Raw genomic sequence first — 17,702 nt, forward strand, 5'->3', positions numbered from 1 at the left:
CTCTGAAGCACAAGTGTGGTAAAAGGATAGGAACATTGTCCCTTCTCTATTTTTTCTTTTTTTTCTTTTTTTTTCTTTTTTTTGTAGGCTTCTTTGGCCTCTATCTCTTTTTTTGGGGGGCTTCTTTGGCCACTTTTATTTTCATCATGGGACAATGTTCTAATAATGATGATCATCACACTTTTACTTACTTACAATTCAATATTACAACTCGATACTAGAACAAAATATGACTTTATATGAATGCCTCCGGCGGTGTAGCAGGATGTGCAATGATCTAGCATAGCAATGACATCAAAAAGCGGACACGCCATGAAAACATCATGTTAGCTATCTTACGATCATGCAAAGCAATATGACAATAAATGCTCAAGTCATGTATATGATGATGATGGAAGTTGCATGGCAATATATCTCGGAATGGCTTTGGAAATGCCATTATAGGTAGGTATGGTGGCGGTTTTGAGGAAGATATAAGAAGGCTTATGTGTGATAGAGCGTATCGTATCACGGGGTTTGGATGCACCGGCGAAGTTTGCACCAACTCTCGAGGTGAGAAAGGGCAATGCACGGTACCAAATAGGCTAGCAATGATGGAAGGGTAAGAGTGCGTATAATCCATGGACTCAACATTAATCATAAAGAACTCACATACTTATTGCAAAAATCTATTAGTCATCGAAACAAAGTACTACGCGCATGCTCCTAGGGGGATAGATTGGTAGGAAAATACCGTCGCTCATCCCCGACCACCACTCATAAGGAGACAATCAATAAATACCTCACGCTCCAACTTCGTTACATAACGATTCACCATATGTGCATGCTACGGGAATTACAAACTTCAACACAAGTATTTCTACAATCCACAACTACCCACTAGCATGACTCTAATATCACCATCTTTATATCACAAAACTATTTCAAGGAATCAAACATATCATATTCAATGATCTACAAGTTTTATGTAGGATTTTATGACTAACCATGTGAATGACCAATTCCTGTCATCTCTCTAAATAGATATAAGTGAAGCAAGAGAGTTTAATTCTTTATACAAAAGATATGCCCATGCTCTAACAAATATAAGTGAAGCAAAAGAGAATTCCACAAATGGCGGTTTTCAATGTGAAGAGAAACAGGCAATCCAAACTTCAAATGATATATGTGAAGCACATTAAGCATTCTATAGAGCCATACTCAAAAGATATAAGTGAAGTGCAAAGAGCATTCTATAAATCAACCATGGATTATCTCATACCAGCATGGTGCATCAAAGAAAAGTTAAAACTAAATTCAAAAGACGCTCCAAGATTTGCACATATCGCATGAACGAAACAAATCCGAAAACATACCGATACTTCTTGAAGAAAGATGGGATGCCTTCCGGGGCATCCCCAAGCTTAGACACTTGAGTATCCTTGAATATTTACTTGGGGTGCCTTGGGCATCCCCAAGCTTGAGCTCTTGCCTCTCCTCCTTCTCCTCACATTGAGACCTCCTCGATCTTCGAACACTTCATCCACACAAAACTCAACAAAAAGCTCAGTAAGATCCATTAGAATAATAAAGCAAGTCACCACTCAAAGTACTGTTGCAAACCAATTCATATTTTGTTTTTGCATTTTAGATACTGTAACATAACTTTTCCATGGCTTAATCCACTAATACAAATCGATGGTTTCATCAAAACAAGCAAACTATGCATCAAAAACAGAATCTGTATTAAACAGGACATGCTGTAGTAATCTGAACATTCACCGTATTTTTTGTACTCCAAAAGTTCTGAAACAATTAGGAAAAATAAACAATTTGTATAGAAAGACAGTGCAAAATGTTTCTTAACCATTTGACGTTCCAGTAAAAAATGTAAAATCACGCACTATAGCCAAAGTTTCTGTTCTGCACTACACAAACCAACAAGCAATGTAGACATCCTAAAGGCAAACCTTGGCACATTATTTTTATACTACAATGGAATTGTACAAGGGGATAATTAATTTTGTTGAAAAGTTTCTATAATCAAGATTCACAAAGTTACCGTGAGCATGAACAAAGTTCAAGGAGCTCCCCCACTTCAACAATGCGTGTCTCTCTCACTTTCACTTTACGTTTTGAAAAGTTTTGGGTTCCCCTCTTTATTTTTTTGTTTTAAAACTATAGAAAAGCACTCAACAGAAATAAATGACTCTCTAAAAATTCTGGGTTGTCTCCCTGGCAGCGCTTTCTTTAAAGACATTAAGCTAGGCATATGGTGCTCAAGTAATGAATCACCCGGATCCCAAGGTATATCAAAGCCAATTTGAATTACCAATGATTTGGCATTTAGTAGTGAGAACAAAGAAACATATATCATGTAACACAAAGTCTAACTCTCTTCCTATGCATTGGCATGTCATTAAAGAACAATTCATGCACACATAGTAAAGGCCAATGCATAGTATAAACAGTTTCTTGCAATTTTATCATATTGGAAAGTTGCCAAAAGTATATGAAAGTTGTAGAATATTGGCATGGAACAATCAAAAATTATATACATGACGGAGACGTATCATGCCCGCGCTCATCGGAGGTGGCGCGGGTGCGATTGGGCGTCAGGTGCTGCTGGTCGTGCTAGTGTCGATGAAACCTCCTGGTGTGCCCGGGGGCACGCGGGCGCGGCGAGGCCCGCCATGCGATCCGGCCGCGGCCTGAGGCATGAGCAGGGAGAAGAAGGACGGTGCTCCCGAGGCTGCGGCGTCCAATAGCTCGGCGACGCGCTCTAGCAATGTATCCCGACCGCTCTCCATCAGCCGGCATCGCAGCAGCTCATGAGCCACCATGAGCGTGGCCCTCATGTTTACTTCTCCCCATCGGGTGTGCGGCGCTGTGGCCGCAGCGTAGCTTGTGGCCCTTGCGGCTGCCCGCGCTTGTCGTGGAGTAAGGGTGGATGGCGTTTGACCGCGCCGCCCGTGCCCCGCAGCGTTTGGCAGTGCGCGTGCCGCCTAGGGCGCAGGGTTGAGGTCTTCTTGGGCAGACGATGTCGCCCAGGCTGGCCAAGCTGCCTAGCGGTCGGCATTGGTCCTCGGGTCGCCGGACATCGGAACCGCGGAGTGTCGACGGATCAACTGGCAGAAGAGAGGCTCCTACGCACCCCTTGTCAGGACCCCGACTCGATGTCACATCGATCTAGCTGGTAACACCTCATATCACTTTGCGGCCTCACGCACGGTATCCCCACGGGTGTCGTCTTACCTTTTCCCGGGACCGTTTGCGCCTTTTGGCTCGCGTATATGAAAGTGTCGCTAGCATCCATATGATAAAGAGCCCGGGCTGACATGACTAGTCGTAAACCCAAAGTGGCACAGACTTACAGGGACAGGCATCCATGACCCAGCTTCGAACGTGTCGGTCATCAGCAAGTGGGTCCGGGCTGTAGCACTGGGCTAGCAGGACTCCGGTAAACCGGGCTGTAGCGGGCTAACAGGACTCCGGTACTCAAAGCGTGACATTTCCCCGAAGGGACAGACACAGGAACGAAGAAGGACACATGCCGGCCAACCTAAGTGTTCCAGAGCAGTAGCAAGCTACCATGGCTCAGCGGTAACACTAGGAGACATTTCCCGGTAAGAGAGGCTACTAAAGATAAACAACTAGATAGTCAGATCCCACACATACCAAGCATTTCAATCATACACACAATATGCTCGATATGTGCAAATACAACGAAACATCACAACATGACTCTATGACACAAGTACTTTATTTAAGGCTCAGTGAGCCATACATAACATACACACAAAGGTACGGGTCTCACGACCCAACATACAAGTCATACAATCATACAAGCCAGCAGCGGAAGTAACTTGTCTGAGTACAGACAACTAGTAAAATAAAAGAGGCTTGGAAAGTCTCTGGCTATACTATGTGGTCCTTCACAAGCTCAGGGTCACCACCTGGGTCTTTAGCCTACTCGTTGATGTCAACGTCTACATAGAACCCATCAGAAGGGGTTGCAGCGTCTTCTGTAAAAATGTAGATTATAGCAACATGAGTACAAAGGTACTCAGCAAGACTTACATCAGATCCTACATACATGCATAGTATCAAGAAGGGTTGGTGGAGTTATTGCAGCAAGCCAGCTTTGACTCTTGGCTAGGCTATCCTACGATACTTCAACTTGAAATAGTTTTGCGCACACGAGTCCACTATTCACCACTTCAATACACTACCGAGGATCCACCTCCGTCCTCCTATGGAGGAGCCATCCTCGGCACTCACACTTATCTTGAGGCTTTTAGTAGTTTCCATTTACTTGTCTATGAACTATATAGGCAACCAAGTAGTCCTTTACCGCGGACGCGGCTATTCGAATAGATCATGTTAACCCTGTAGGGGGTACTTCTTCATACACGCTCTCACCACTTACCGTCGTTTACACGACATGTACTCGGCAACCTTCAAGCGGAAGCCCAACGTGGGTGTCGGCCACGACCTACCTAATCACCTAAGCCTCCAGTCCAGGTTTATCGCCTATTCAGGTTCCATCCGCAGGGAGTCCGGCCGAGGTTTCCCATACGGCCCCGAACGATGTGAACAGGGTTCCCGAGATACCTAACGGGTATTCGGTACACCCGGCCACGTACCTACCGCATCACAGCCCACCCCTACGGTCAGCGCTGTCCACGGCCTCCAGTAGGCTACAAACACCAGAAACTACTTGCAACTCCTGGACGGAGAACTAGGGTGAATAAGAAGTCGAGAGGGTCCATTGGTTTCGGGCCCAATGCATGGTAGTAGCTGATTCTTAAATCACACATACAGATCTCAGTGCTTAAGGTCGGCTTCAATGAAACAACCCACCATGTACTCCTACATGGCCTCTCATCGATACCTTTACCAAATCGTGTCCACCACACCACTCTCATTACCGACATAATCATTTCACTCTAGCCCATCACCCAGATGAACCAGACCTGACACGACTCTAAGCATAGCAGGCATAGCAAGGTAGGAACAACACATACATATGGCTCAATCAACTCCTACACATGCTAGTGGGTTTCATCTAGTTACTGTGGCAATGACAGGTCATGCAGAGGAAATGGGTTCAACTACCGTAGCACACAGCAGTTTGAATCGCGTTGTCTTAATGCAGTAAAAGAGAGCAGGAGCGAGAACATGGGATTGTATCGATATGATCAAATGGTTGGTTGCTTGCCTGATGGTTCGATGCACGGATACGGTTCTTCGTTAGGGTAGTCACGGTACTCCTCGGGGACAGATCCTGTCGTAAAGGATAACGATACACAGGCATCACCAAACAATGTGCAACAATATGATGCATGCATGAAACATGGCAATATGAGTGTGTTGGGCTAATGCAACTAAAGCTACCAACGCTGTCAGGACCCCGACTCGATGTCACATCGATCTAGCTGGTAACACCTCATATCACTTTGCGGCCTCACGCACGGTATCCCCACGGGTGTCGTCTTACCTTTTCCCGGGACCGTTTGCGCCTTTTGGCTCGCGTATATGAAAGTGTCGCTAGCATCCATATGATAAAGAGCCCGGGCTGACATGACTAGTCGTAAACCCAAAGTGGCACAGACTTACAGGGACAGGCATCCATGACCCAGCTTCGAACGTGTCGGTCATCAGCAAGTGGGTCCGGGCTATAGCACTGGGCTAGCAGGACTCCGGTAAACCGGGCTGTAGCGGGCTAACAGGACTCCGGTACTCAAAGCGTGACATTTCCCCGAAGGGACAGACACAGGAACGAAGAAGGACACATGCCGGCCAGCCTAAGTGTTCCAGAGCAGTAGCAAGCTACCATGGCTCAGCGGTAACACTAGGAGACATTTCCCGGTAAGAGAGGCTACTAAAGATAAACAACTAGATAGTCAGATCCCACACATACCAAGCATTTCAATCATACACACAATATGCTCGATATGTGCAAATACAACGAAACATCACAACATGACTCTATGACACAAGTACTTTATTTAAGGCTCAGTGAGCCATACATAACATACACACAAAGGTACGGGTCTCACGACCCAACATACAAGTCATACAATCATACAAGCCAGCAGCGGAAGTAACTTGTCTGAGTACAGACAACTAGTAAAATAAAAGAGGCTTGGAAAGCCTCTGGCTATACTATGTGGTCCTTCACAAGCTCAGGGTCACCACCTGGGTCTTTAGCCTACTCGTTGATGTCAACGTCTACATAGAACCCATCAGAAGGGGTTGCAGCGTCTTCTGTAAAAATGTAGATTATAGCAACATGAGTACAAAGGTACTCAGCAAGACTTACATCAGATCCTACATACATGCATAGTATCAAGAAGGGTTGGTGGAGTTATTGCAGCAAGCCAGCTTTGACTCTTGGCTAGGCTATCCTACGACACTTCAACTTGAAATAGTTTTGCGCACACGAGTCCACTATTCACCACTTCAATACACTACCGAGGATCCACCTCCGTCCTCCTACGGAGGAGCCATCCTCGGCACTCACACTTATCTTGAGGCTTTTAGTAGTTTCCATTTACTTGTCTATGAACTGTATAGGCAACCAAGTAGTCCTTTACCGCGGACGCGGCTATTCGAATAGATCATGTTAACCCTGCAGGGGGTACTTCTTCATACACGCTCTCACCACTTACCGTCGTTTACACGACATGTACTCGGCAACCTTCAAGCGGAAGCCCAACGTGGGTGTCGGCCACGACCTACCTAATCACCTAAGCCTCCAGTCCAGGTTTATCGCCTATTCAGGTTCCATCCGGAGGGAGTCCGGCCGAGGTTTCCCATACGGCCCCGAACGATGTGAATAGGGTTCCCGAGATACCTAACGGGTATTCGGTACACCCGGCCACGTACCTACCGCATCACAGCCCACCCCTACGGTCAGCGCTGTCCACGGCCTCCAGTAGGCTACAAACACCAGAAACTACTTGCAACTCCTGGACGGAGAACTAGGGTGAATAAGAAGTCGAGAGGGTCCATTGGTTTCGGGCCCAATGCATGGTAGTAGCTGATTCTTAAATCACACATACAGATCTCAGTGCTTAAGGTCGGCTTCAATGAAACAACCCACCATGTACTCCTACATGGCCTCTCATCGATACCTTTACCAAATCGTGTTCACCACACCACTCTCATTACCGACATAATCATTTCACTCTAGCCCATCACCCAGATGAACCAGACCTGACACGACTCTAAGCATAGCAGGCATAGCAAGGTAGGAACAACACATACATATGGCTCAATCAACTCCTACACATGCTAGTGGGTTTCATCTAGTTACTGTGGCAATGACAGGTCATGCAGAGGAAATGGGTTCAACTACCGTAGCACACAGCAGTTTGAATCGCGTTGTCTTAATGCAGTAAAGGAGAGCAGGAGCGAGAACATGGGATTGTATCAATATGATCAAATGATTGGTTGCTTGCCTGATGGTTCGATGCACGGATACGGTTCTTCGTTAGGGTAGTCACGGTACTCCTCGGGGACAGATCCTGTCGTAAAGAATAACGATACACAAGCATCACCAAACAATGTGCAACAATATGATGCATGCATGAAACATGGCAATATGAGTGTGTTGGGCTAATGCAACTAAAGCCAGAAGGGTTTGAACAAATTTGAATCAAAGATTCAAATTTCAATTTCAAATATGGCCTTTTAAAGTGCTTTTCCTTGTTCTGATTAAAACATCCATTTAACTTGTTGGATCATGCATGAAAATAGTACAGATGGATAGATTGGATTTTTCTGATCATTTTTCATATATAATTTGTCCAATTTGGAGTTACAGAATAAAAGTTATGAATTTTTGAAGTTTAATTAATATTCTGGAATTTCCTGATTTAATTTAAATCCAGAAATATCATTTACTGCGTCAGCCTGACGTCACAGTGACATCAGCAGGTCAACAGGGCTGGCTCGGGTCAAACCTAACGTGTGGGGTCCACACGTCAGTGACACAGGGGCTAATCCCGTGTTGACCCGGGCTGGTTAGCTTTGACTAAGCCCTGGGGCCCACTTGTCAGCGTCAGTAGGTGGTGGTTTAGTGGCTAATTAACTAGGCCATGTCAGCTCGCCGGAGTTCTGGCCGGCGGCGACCATCAGTGCGGCGGCGATAGTGGTTTTGGTCGTTTCGGCCACCAAATGAACCGCGGAGGCCACCGGAGTGAAGCTGAGGACGACCCGCGGCTCTTGGCGGAGTCCGTTGGGGTCGGGGTGGCCGGAGTCGACGGCGGCGAGCTCGGCTGCGGCGGCCGGGGTTCGGTCGTGCACGGGAACGGTGTTGCAGGGTGTTAGGGGGGGTGTTGGAGCGTGCTACGTGCTCCTAGTGAGATGTGGAGCACGATGGCGTGCTCGGTTGGGCGCTACGGCGATCGTGGCCACGAAGGCGACATCGCCGGCGGCGTGAAGCTCTCGGCCGCGGTGGGGCTAGGGCCTAGGGGTCGGGAGAGAGCAGGGGAGAAGGGGGAAACGGTGGCGTAGCTCACCGCGGTTGCAGTGGGCGTTGAAGCGGGCTCGGGGACGCGTCGGAGACGACGAATTTGACGGCGACGGTGGTCGGAGTCCGAAGGGGGGAACGGCGACGTGGCGGCGATGCAGGGCTTCCGGGGACCCGTGGAGCGGTGGGGAGGAAGAAGGAGTTGAGGCGGAGCTTCTGAGCTGGTCGGGGAAGCGAGGGGTGGTCGGAGACGGTGGCTAAGGCGAACGGCGGCGACGGTGAGCTTCGGCCGTGAGAGAGAGAGAGTGAGGGAGAGCCGGGGGAGAGTGAATGGGGTGTCGGCGAGGTCGGGGCGACGACCAGAAGACGATCCACGCGGCGCAACGGCGACCAGGGCGATGCAGAGAGGCTGGGTGGTGCGTGGCGAGCTCGGGCGCGCCATGCTCACCTCCCTGCCTGCTCTGGCGAGGGGAAGCAGCTGGCTGGCGCGGGCCAGCACAGTGCTGGGCCGGCTGGGCTGGGCCGCACAGGTAAGTCTTCCCCTTTCTTTATTTTCTGTTTTTATTTAATATAACTGCGACTTTGTTGAATTAAATAAAATACCTAGGCAACTCCAAAAATCACCAAACTACTCCTGGTCCATAGTTGGATTATTTTCAACATGAAACATTTTAGTTTGGAGATATTTGAGCATTTAAATATTTTATATAATTTTAAATGCCCAAATTCAAATAGTTATGATTTAATTCAAAACCCTAGGATGGCCTAGGAAAATGTGCACCACTTTTGGCAGAGGTTCTGAACCAAGGCAAAAATGATGGGCATTTTAGAAGGGCATTTCAGGTTCATTGAAAAAATTATTTTAGTAAACCCTAGTTGGTTTCAGAGGGGACTGGGGGTTCTGTCATCCCCATTTCAAGTTTCTGATGAATGAGTAAACATGATGCAACACTCTAATGCATAACTAGCTAGGGTGTGACAACTCACCCCCACTCAAAAGAATCTCGTCCCGAGATTTGGGTTCCTCCGGGAAGAAGGCGGGATATTCAAGTCGAAGACGATCCTCCCTTTCCCAGGTTGCTTCATCTTCAGAATGGTGCGACCATTGAACCTTGAGAAACTTGATATTATGACGTCGCGTGGTACGTTCGGCTTGATCGAGGATACGAATGGGGTACTCTCGATAGGTAAGATTATCTTGAAGATCAAGCGTTTCGTGGTCCACTTCACGGATAGGATCCGAGAAGCAACGCCTGAGTTGAGAAATGTGGAAGACATCGTGAACTCTGGAGAGGTGCGGAGGTAGTTCCAATTGGTAGGCAACTTCTCCTCGTTTGGCAAGAATGCGAAAAGGTTCAATGTAACGAGGAGCCAATTTGCCTTTGATACCGAAACGATGGGTTCCCTTCAGAGGGGTGACCCGAAGATAAGCCTTCTCGTCAACCTCGAAAGTCATAGCCTTATGTTTTCGGTCATATTGACTCTTTTGACGAGATTGGGCTGTTTTCAACTTTTCACGAACGATACGAACTTGTTCTTCTGCTTCCTGAATCATATCCGGGCCAAAGAATTGTCTTTCCCCGGTCTCTGACCAGTTAAGGGGTGTTCGACATCGCCGTCCATAGAGGACTTCAAAAGGGGCTTTACCCAAGCTGGATTGATAGCTGTTGTTGTAAGCGAATTCGGCAAATGGAAGGCACTTCTCCCAGTCCATTCCGAACGAGATAACAGAGGCTCGAAGCATGTCTTCTAGAATCTGATTGACGCGTTCCACTTGACCACTTGACTGAGGGTGGAAAGCGGTGCTAAAGGAGAGACGGGTTCCCATAGCATTTTGGAAACTTTCCCAAAATCGAGAGGTGAAAAGACTTCCGCGATCCGAATTGATTTCCAAAGGGACACCATGAAGAGACACTATTCGGGAGATGTATAAGTCTGCCAGCTGACTAGCGGTTATACTCTCACGAACAGGTAAGAAATGAGCTACTTTGGAAAGACGATCGACCACAACGAAAATAGCATTATTCCCTCTTTTGGTCCTGGGAAAACCGGTAATGAAATCCATACCAATTTTATCCCATTTCCATTCAGGAATAGCTAATGGTTGAAGGGTGCCAGCAGGCCGTTGATGCTCTGCTTTTACACGACGACAGACGTCGCAATTAGCAATATACTGAGCGATTTCTCTCTTCATCCTAGTCCACCAGAACCTCTGGCGTAGGTCCTGATACATTTTTGTGCTACCGGGGTGAATGGTGAGAGGAGATTCATGAGCTTCCTTAAGGATTAATCGCCTTAGGTTGCGCACTTTGGGAACTACTAGTCGATTCCCGAAGTATACGACTCCTTGATCATTAACGGAGAAACAATTCGCAATTCCTTTCTGAATGTTTCTCTTGATGCGGGAGATTCCCGGATCTACCTTCTGTGCGTTGATAATTTGATCCGTAAGGGTAGGTTTTGCCACCAAGGTGGAGAGAAAACCTTGAGGTACAATGTGAAGGTTAAGCTTCCGAAATTCCTCATGGAGAAGCGGTTGACTTTGTTGTAACATCAGGATTGTTACAATAAGATTTACGACTTAGCGCATCAGCCATGACGTTGGCTTTCCCTGGGGTATAGGTTATCCCTAAGTCGAAGTCTGTGATCAATTCAACCCAACGTCTCTGCCTGAGATTCAAATCCGGTTGGGTGAAAATATACTTCAGACTTTGGTGATCAGTGAATATTTCGCAACGATTACCGAGGAGATAATGTCGCCAGGTCTTAAGTGCATAGACTACGGCTGCAAGCTCTAGGTCATGAGTGGGATAGTTCTCCTCATGTGGGTGCAATTGCCGTGAAGCGTAAGCAATTACGTGTCGATCTTGCATGAGAATGCAACCTAGTCCTTGTCGCGAGGCGTCGCAGTAGATAACAAAGTCCTTGGAGAAGTCTGGCGGTACCAGTACGGGAGCAGAGGTCAGGCGTCTTTTCAGTTCCTGAAAGCTGTGCTCACATTGTGGAGTCCATTCGAACTTCTTATCTTTCTTGAGGAGTTCAGTTAGAGGTTTAGCAACCTTGGAGAAGTTCTCGACAAAGCGACGGCAATAGCTCGCTAAGCCTAGAAAACTCCGAACTTGCTTGACTGATTCGGGCGGAGTCCAATCAAGGACGGCTTGAACTCGCTCAGGGTTAACAGCAATACCTTTACCAGATATTACATGACCCAGATAGGTCACTTCTGACAACCAGAATTCACATTTAGAGAATTTGGCATAAAGGCGATGCTCTCGAAGTTTCTTCAACACTAGCCTTAGATGTTCGGCATGTTCTTCCTCGTGCTTGGAATAGATGAGTATATCATCGAGATAAACCACGACGAATTTATCCAAATACTCCATGAAGATTGAGTTCATTAACCGAGAAAAGGTGGCTGGAGCGTTGGTTAATCCGAAGGACATAACGGTGTACTCGTATTGGCCATAGCGAGTAACAAAGGCCGTTTTAGGAATGTCCCCGTTTCTGATTTTGATTTGATGGTAGCCCAACCTCAAATCCATCTTGGAGAAGACTGAGGATCCAGCGAGCTGATCATACAGGTCGTTGATCCTGGGAAGTGGATATTTGTTCTTGATTGTGACCAAATTGACAGGTCGGTAATCTACAACCATCCGGTCCGTACCATCCTTTTTCTTAACGAATAGGACGGGGCAAGCCCACGGAGATGAACTAGGGCGGATGAAACCCTTTTTCAAGGATTCATCGAGTTGTTTCTTAAGCTCAGCTAGTTCTAGGGGTGCCATCTTATAGGGTCTTCTAGCAATCGGAACGGTTCCTGGAATGAGATCTATTACGAACTCAACATCCCTGTCAGGTGGAACACCTGGCAATTCCTCTGGAAAGACATCCGGGAAGTCACGGACTACCGGAACGTCCTCAAGGTCTGGCAAAGGGCTGGCGTTAAGAGAATATAGTTGTCGCTTGGCTATTCGGGTCAAGACATTGACTATCTTCCCCGAAGGATGGGTGAGTTGAACAGTCCTAGAGAAGCAATCAATTTTGGCTTGATGAGCTGACATCCAGTCCATACCCAAAATGATATTAATATCCGAAGATTTAAGGGCTATCAAGGATGCAAGGAAAACAAGTTTGTCGACTTGGATCTCATTTCCATAACTTACCCTAGAGGTCTGCCATCTAGACCCAGGGGTAGAGATTTCCATAGTGGATGGCAAGTCACAGAATGCAACGTTATGCAAACGGGCATAACTTTCAGATATAAAAGAATGAGAGGCTCCTGTATCGAAAAGAACGGATGCCGGGTGGCAATTAACAAGAAGCGTACCGAGAACGACGTTGGGGTCCTCTTGAGCTTCTTCGGCAGAGATACAGTTGACATGGCCACGTGAAGCGGTGACCGGTTTGGCATGGAACACCTTCCCTGTCGGCTTGCCACGGCCAACAGCTTTAGCAGATTGATTGGGGTTGGTCTGGGGACACTCGCGCATATAATGACCAGATTCCCCACACTTGAAACAAGTCACGGAACTGGTACGTGGAGGAGCATTATTGGATGGACCCCCATAGGGCTTGGCCGGTGCAGACTGTTGAACAGGGCGAGGCGCCTGGAAAGATGGCCTCGGTGTGAACCTGGGTGGCAGGGCGGTATTGGGTACCCACACGCGGCGTTTCTGAGGACCAGCACCGGATGAGGAACCCATATCACGTCCATGCTTGCGTGTTGCATCATAATCAGTCTGACCAGTTTCAGCACTGATGGCTTTGTTGACAAGTTTCGAAAAAGATGTGCACTCATGCAGACAGAGGTCGCGGCGAAGCTCAGGGCTAAGGCCCTTTCGGAACCTTGCTTGCTTCTTGGCGTCAGTAGAAACTTCCTCAGTTGCATATCGTGCGAGATTACCAAACTCTCTGCTATAGGCATCCACAGAAAGTCGGCCTTGGGTGAAACTGCAAAATTCTTCACGTTTACGGTCCATGAGACCCTCCGGAATGTGATGTTCACGGAAAGCCTCACTGAACTCAGCCCAAGTGGTGACATGGCCCGCTGGGCGCATGGCTCCATAATTCTCCCACCATAGACTGGCGGGGCCTTCAAGATGATATGCGGCGAAGGTGACCTTGTCAGCCTCCGCTACCAACGCGGAATGCAGCTTGTGAGAGATACTGCGAAGCCAGTCATCAGCGTCGAGAGGCTCGACGGAGTGGTGGAACGTGGGTGGATGCAATTTGATAAAATCACTGAGTGACACCACGTTAGCCCTCTGATGGTGTGCTGTATTCTGTTCTATACGCTCCAACAAACGGTTTGTCTCCCGCTTGTTTCTCTCAGCTTCCATCATCACCTCGGCTAGTGAAGGAGGATGAGGCAGATTTTCATTCCTGGCTTCACTGCCTTCGGCCTGCTCTTGGGAAGCAGGATTAGCGCGCGTGTTGACCATCCTAGGTAGACAATACAATGATTTAATCAGGATGGTAAAATTCCGACATAGGATACATAAGGTAAGGAATAACTCGAAATGCAAGATGATCATCCGTATGACATGGTAGATACAGAAACTGCTTCTTTATTCCATCGTCATGCACACCATACGAGGTTTAGTACAAGACCAAACAAAGTACTATTATGGTGAGAAAAGGATTACATCTCGTCAGAGGCATTCCAAGCTCCTATACATTATTTTCTACACCTCCGGAAAGAGTACAAACTAGGACATATCCCACGAGTCACGCGAAACGATAGATGACACAGCTAGTGCGAACTAGTGATGCTACCCCTAACTCAAACCGATCCGTAGTAGTCCTCATAAAAGTCACCTCCATAGCCTGGAAGCTCAACATGTTCATCCGAAAACAGACGATCTCGCGGAGCTTGTGGACCATAGGGGCTAGGATGAGGCCTTGGACCAACAAACGGTGGCCTGCGGGGACCGCGAGGTGGGGTGATGCCTCCTATATCACGCCAAACCATCACGTCCGGCAGAGCAGATCTCACAGGATAGAGATCGCGCATATCCGAATATCCAGCTTGCACCGCCGGTGCGAACCGAGTCAAAGTGGCCCAGTGATCGGCACGGGTATTGAAGAGCTCTAACCTTAAGGCCCGATTTTCACGGTCCTTATCCTCGAGCATCTCAGCAGTGGTGCGAGTCCGTGAATCCTCCTGAGTGGAGTCAGCATAAATAGCTTGGAGATATCCTTGTGCTCCCGGAAGTGATCCTGGCATATACCGGAAGTCAGAGTCCCGAAATAAACCAGATCTGACTCGCATAATGGTCATCATAGAGTAGGCGGCATCCTGCACAGCCATCTCGATAGTAACCCCGAGTCCATAGGAGCAGTGAAGAGGCTCAGTGGATCCAGGATAAGATGGAAATATCCTAACAGTGCAGAGATACTGGCTTTGATTAAAATCTCGGAATTGCTCTTCGACCGTGTACTCAGGATACCAGCGGTATCCAGCCTCAGTCATTACCCTGACCAACTTAGCAGTATGGCCGGGTACATCTAGGCATCGAGTTAGGCGAACCACTTGATTGAGGTCGCGAGTGGCCATCTGAAAGCATAATCATAATGCAAGGCATTAGAATTTCTAGCAAAATTTCGGCAGCATAACAGCTGTAAATGCTCAAAAAGGATATTGAGACTTTTGACAAAGGATTTCGTACACACCCAACATCATCATATCAAAGTTCTGGAACCATTCTAACAACATAATGTGGTAGTAGAACTGAACTAGGCTTGTAACCATCAAACTTATAAGGTACTACTGATTAGTAACACGTGATCCTGATAGAGAGAGTAGATCCTAATTCCTTAACCCCCGGTGGAAGAATGGACTGACTCAGATTAGAAAGTCATAAGGTATAAGGAGTAAAAAGAGCCTTACGTTCCAACCCACAAACAATTCCCCTACATATAACTAAAGAATTTCTAGACTCAACATCGACCAGTTTGGCTTGGAGAACCTACAGGCAGTCCTGCTCTGATGCCAACGCTGTCAGGACCCCGACTCGATGTCACATCGATCTAGCTGGTAACACCTCATATCACTTTGCGGCCTCACGCACGGTATCCCCACGGGTGTCGTCTTACCTTTTCCCGGGACCGTTTGCGCCTTTTGGCTCGCGTATATGAAAGTGTCGCTAGCATCCATATGATAAAGAGCCCGGGCTGACATGACTAGTCGTAAACCCAAAGTGGCACAGACTTACAGGGACAGGCATCCATGACCCAGCTTCGAACGTGTCGGTCATCAGCAAGTGGGTCCGGGCTGTAGCATTGGGCTAGCAGGACTCCGGTAAACCGGGCTGTAGCGGGCTAACAGGACTCCGGTACTCAAAGCGTGACATTTCCCCGAAGGGACAGACACAGGAACGAAGAAGGACACATGCCGGCCAGCCTAAGTGTTCCAGAGCAGTAGCAAGCTACCATGGCTCAGCGGTAACACTAGGAGACATTTCCCGGTAAGAGAGGCTACTAAAGATAAACAACTAGATAGTCAGATCCCACACATACCAAGCATTTCAGTCATACACACAATATGCTCGATATGTGCAAATACAATGAAGCATCACAACATGACTCTACGACACAAGTACTTTATTTAAGGCTCAGTGAGCCATACATAACATACACACAAAGGTACGGGTCTCACGACCCAACATACAAGTCATACAATCATACAATCCAGCAGCGGAAGTAACTTGTCTGAGTACAGACAACTAGTAAAATAAAAGAGGCTTGGAAAGTCTCTGGCTATACTATGTGGTCCTTCACAAGCTCAGGGTCACCACCTGGGTCTTTAGCCTACTCGTTGATGTCAACGTCTACATAGAACCCATCAGAAGGGGTTGCAGCGTCTTCTGTAAAAATGTAGATTATAGCAACATGAGTACAAAGGTACTCAGCAAGACTTACATCAGATCCTACATACATGCACAGTATCAAGAAGGGTTGGTGGAGTTATTGCAGCAAGCCAGCTTTGACTCTTGGCTAGGCTATCCTACGATACTTCAACTTGAAATAGTTTTGCGCACACGAGTCCACTATTCACCACTTCAATACACTACCGAGGATCCACCTCCGTCCTCCTACGGAGGAGCCATCCTCGGCACTCACACTTATCTTGAGGCTTTTAGTAGTTTCCATTTACTTGTCTATGAACTGTATAGGCAACCAAGTAGTCCTTTACCGCGGACGCGGCTATTCGAATAGATCATGTTAACCCTGCAGGGGGTACTTCTTCATACACGCTCTCACCACTTACCGTCGTTTACACGACATGTACTCGGCAACCTTCAAGCGGAAGCCCAACGTGGGTGTCGGCCACGACCTACCTAATCACCTAAGCCTCCAGTCCAAGTTTATCGCCTATTCAGGTTCCATCCGCAGGGAGTCCGGCCGAGGTTTCCCATACGGCCCCGAACGATGTGAACAGGGTTCCCGAGATACCTAACGGGTATTCGGTACACCCGGCCACGTACCTACCGCATCACAGCCCACCCCTACGGTCAGCGCTGTCCACGGCCTCCAGTAGGCTACAAACACCAGAAACTACTTGCAACTCCTGGACGGAGAACTAGGGTGAATAAGAAGTCGAGAGGGTCCATTGTTTTCGGGCCCAATGCATGGTAGTAGCTGATTCTTAAATCACACATACAGATCTCAGTGCTTAAGGTCGGCTTCAATGAAACAACCCACCATGTACTCCTACATGGCCTCTCATCGATACCTTTACCAAATCGTGTTCACCACACCACTCTCATTACCGACATAATCATTTCACTCTAGCCCATCACCCAGATGAACCAGACCTGACACGACTCTAAGCATAGCAGGCATAGCAAGGTAGGAACAACACATACATATGGCTCAATCAACTCCTACACATGCTAGTGGGTTTCATCTAGTTACTGTGGCAATGACAGGTCATGCAGAGGAAATGGGTTCAACTACCGTAGCACACAGCAGTTTGAATCGCGTTGTCTTAATGCAGTAAAGGAGAGCAGGAGCGAGAACATGGGATTGTATCGATATGATCAAATGATTGGTTGCTTGCCTGATGGTTCGATGCACGGATACGGTTCTTCGTTAGGGTAGTCACGGTACTCCTCGGGGACAGATCCTGTCGTAAAGAATAACGATACACAGGCATCACCAAACAATGTGCAACAATATGATGCATGCATGAAACATGGCAATATGAGTGAGTTGGGCTAATGCAACTAAAGCCAGAAGGGTT

Source organism: Triticum dicoccoides, chromosome 3A, assembly GCF_002162155.2.
Source record: "Triticum dicoccoides isolate Atlit2015 ecotype Zavitan chromosome 3A, WEW_v2.0, whole genome shotgun sequence".
Lineage (NCBI taxonomy): Eukaryota > Viridiplantae > Streptophyta > Magnoliopsida > Poales > Poaceae > Triticum > Triticum dicoccoides.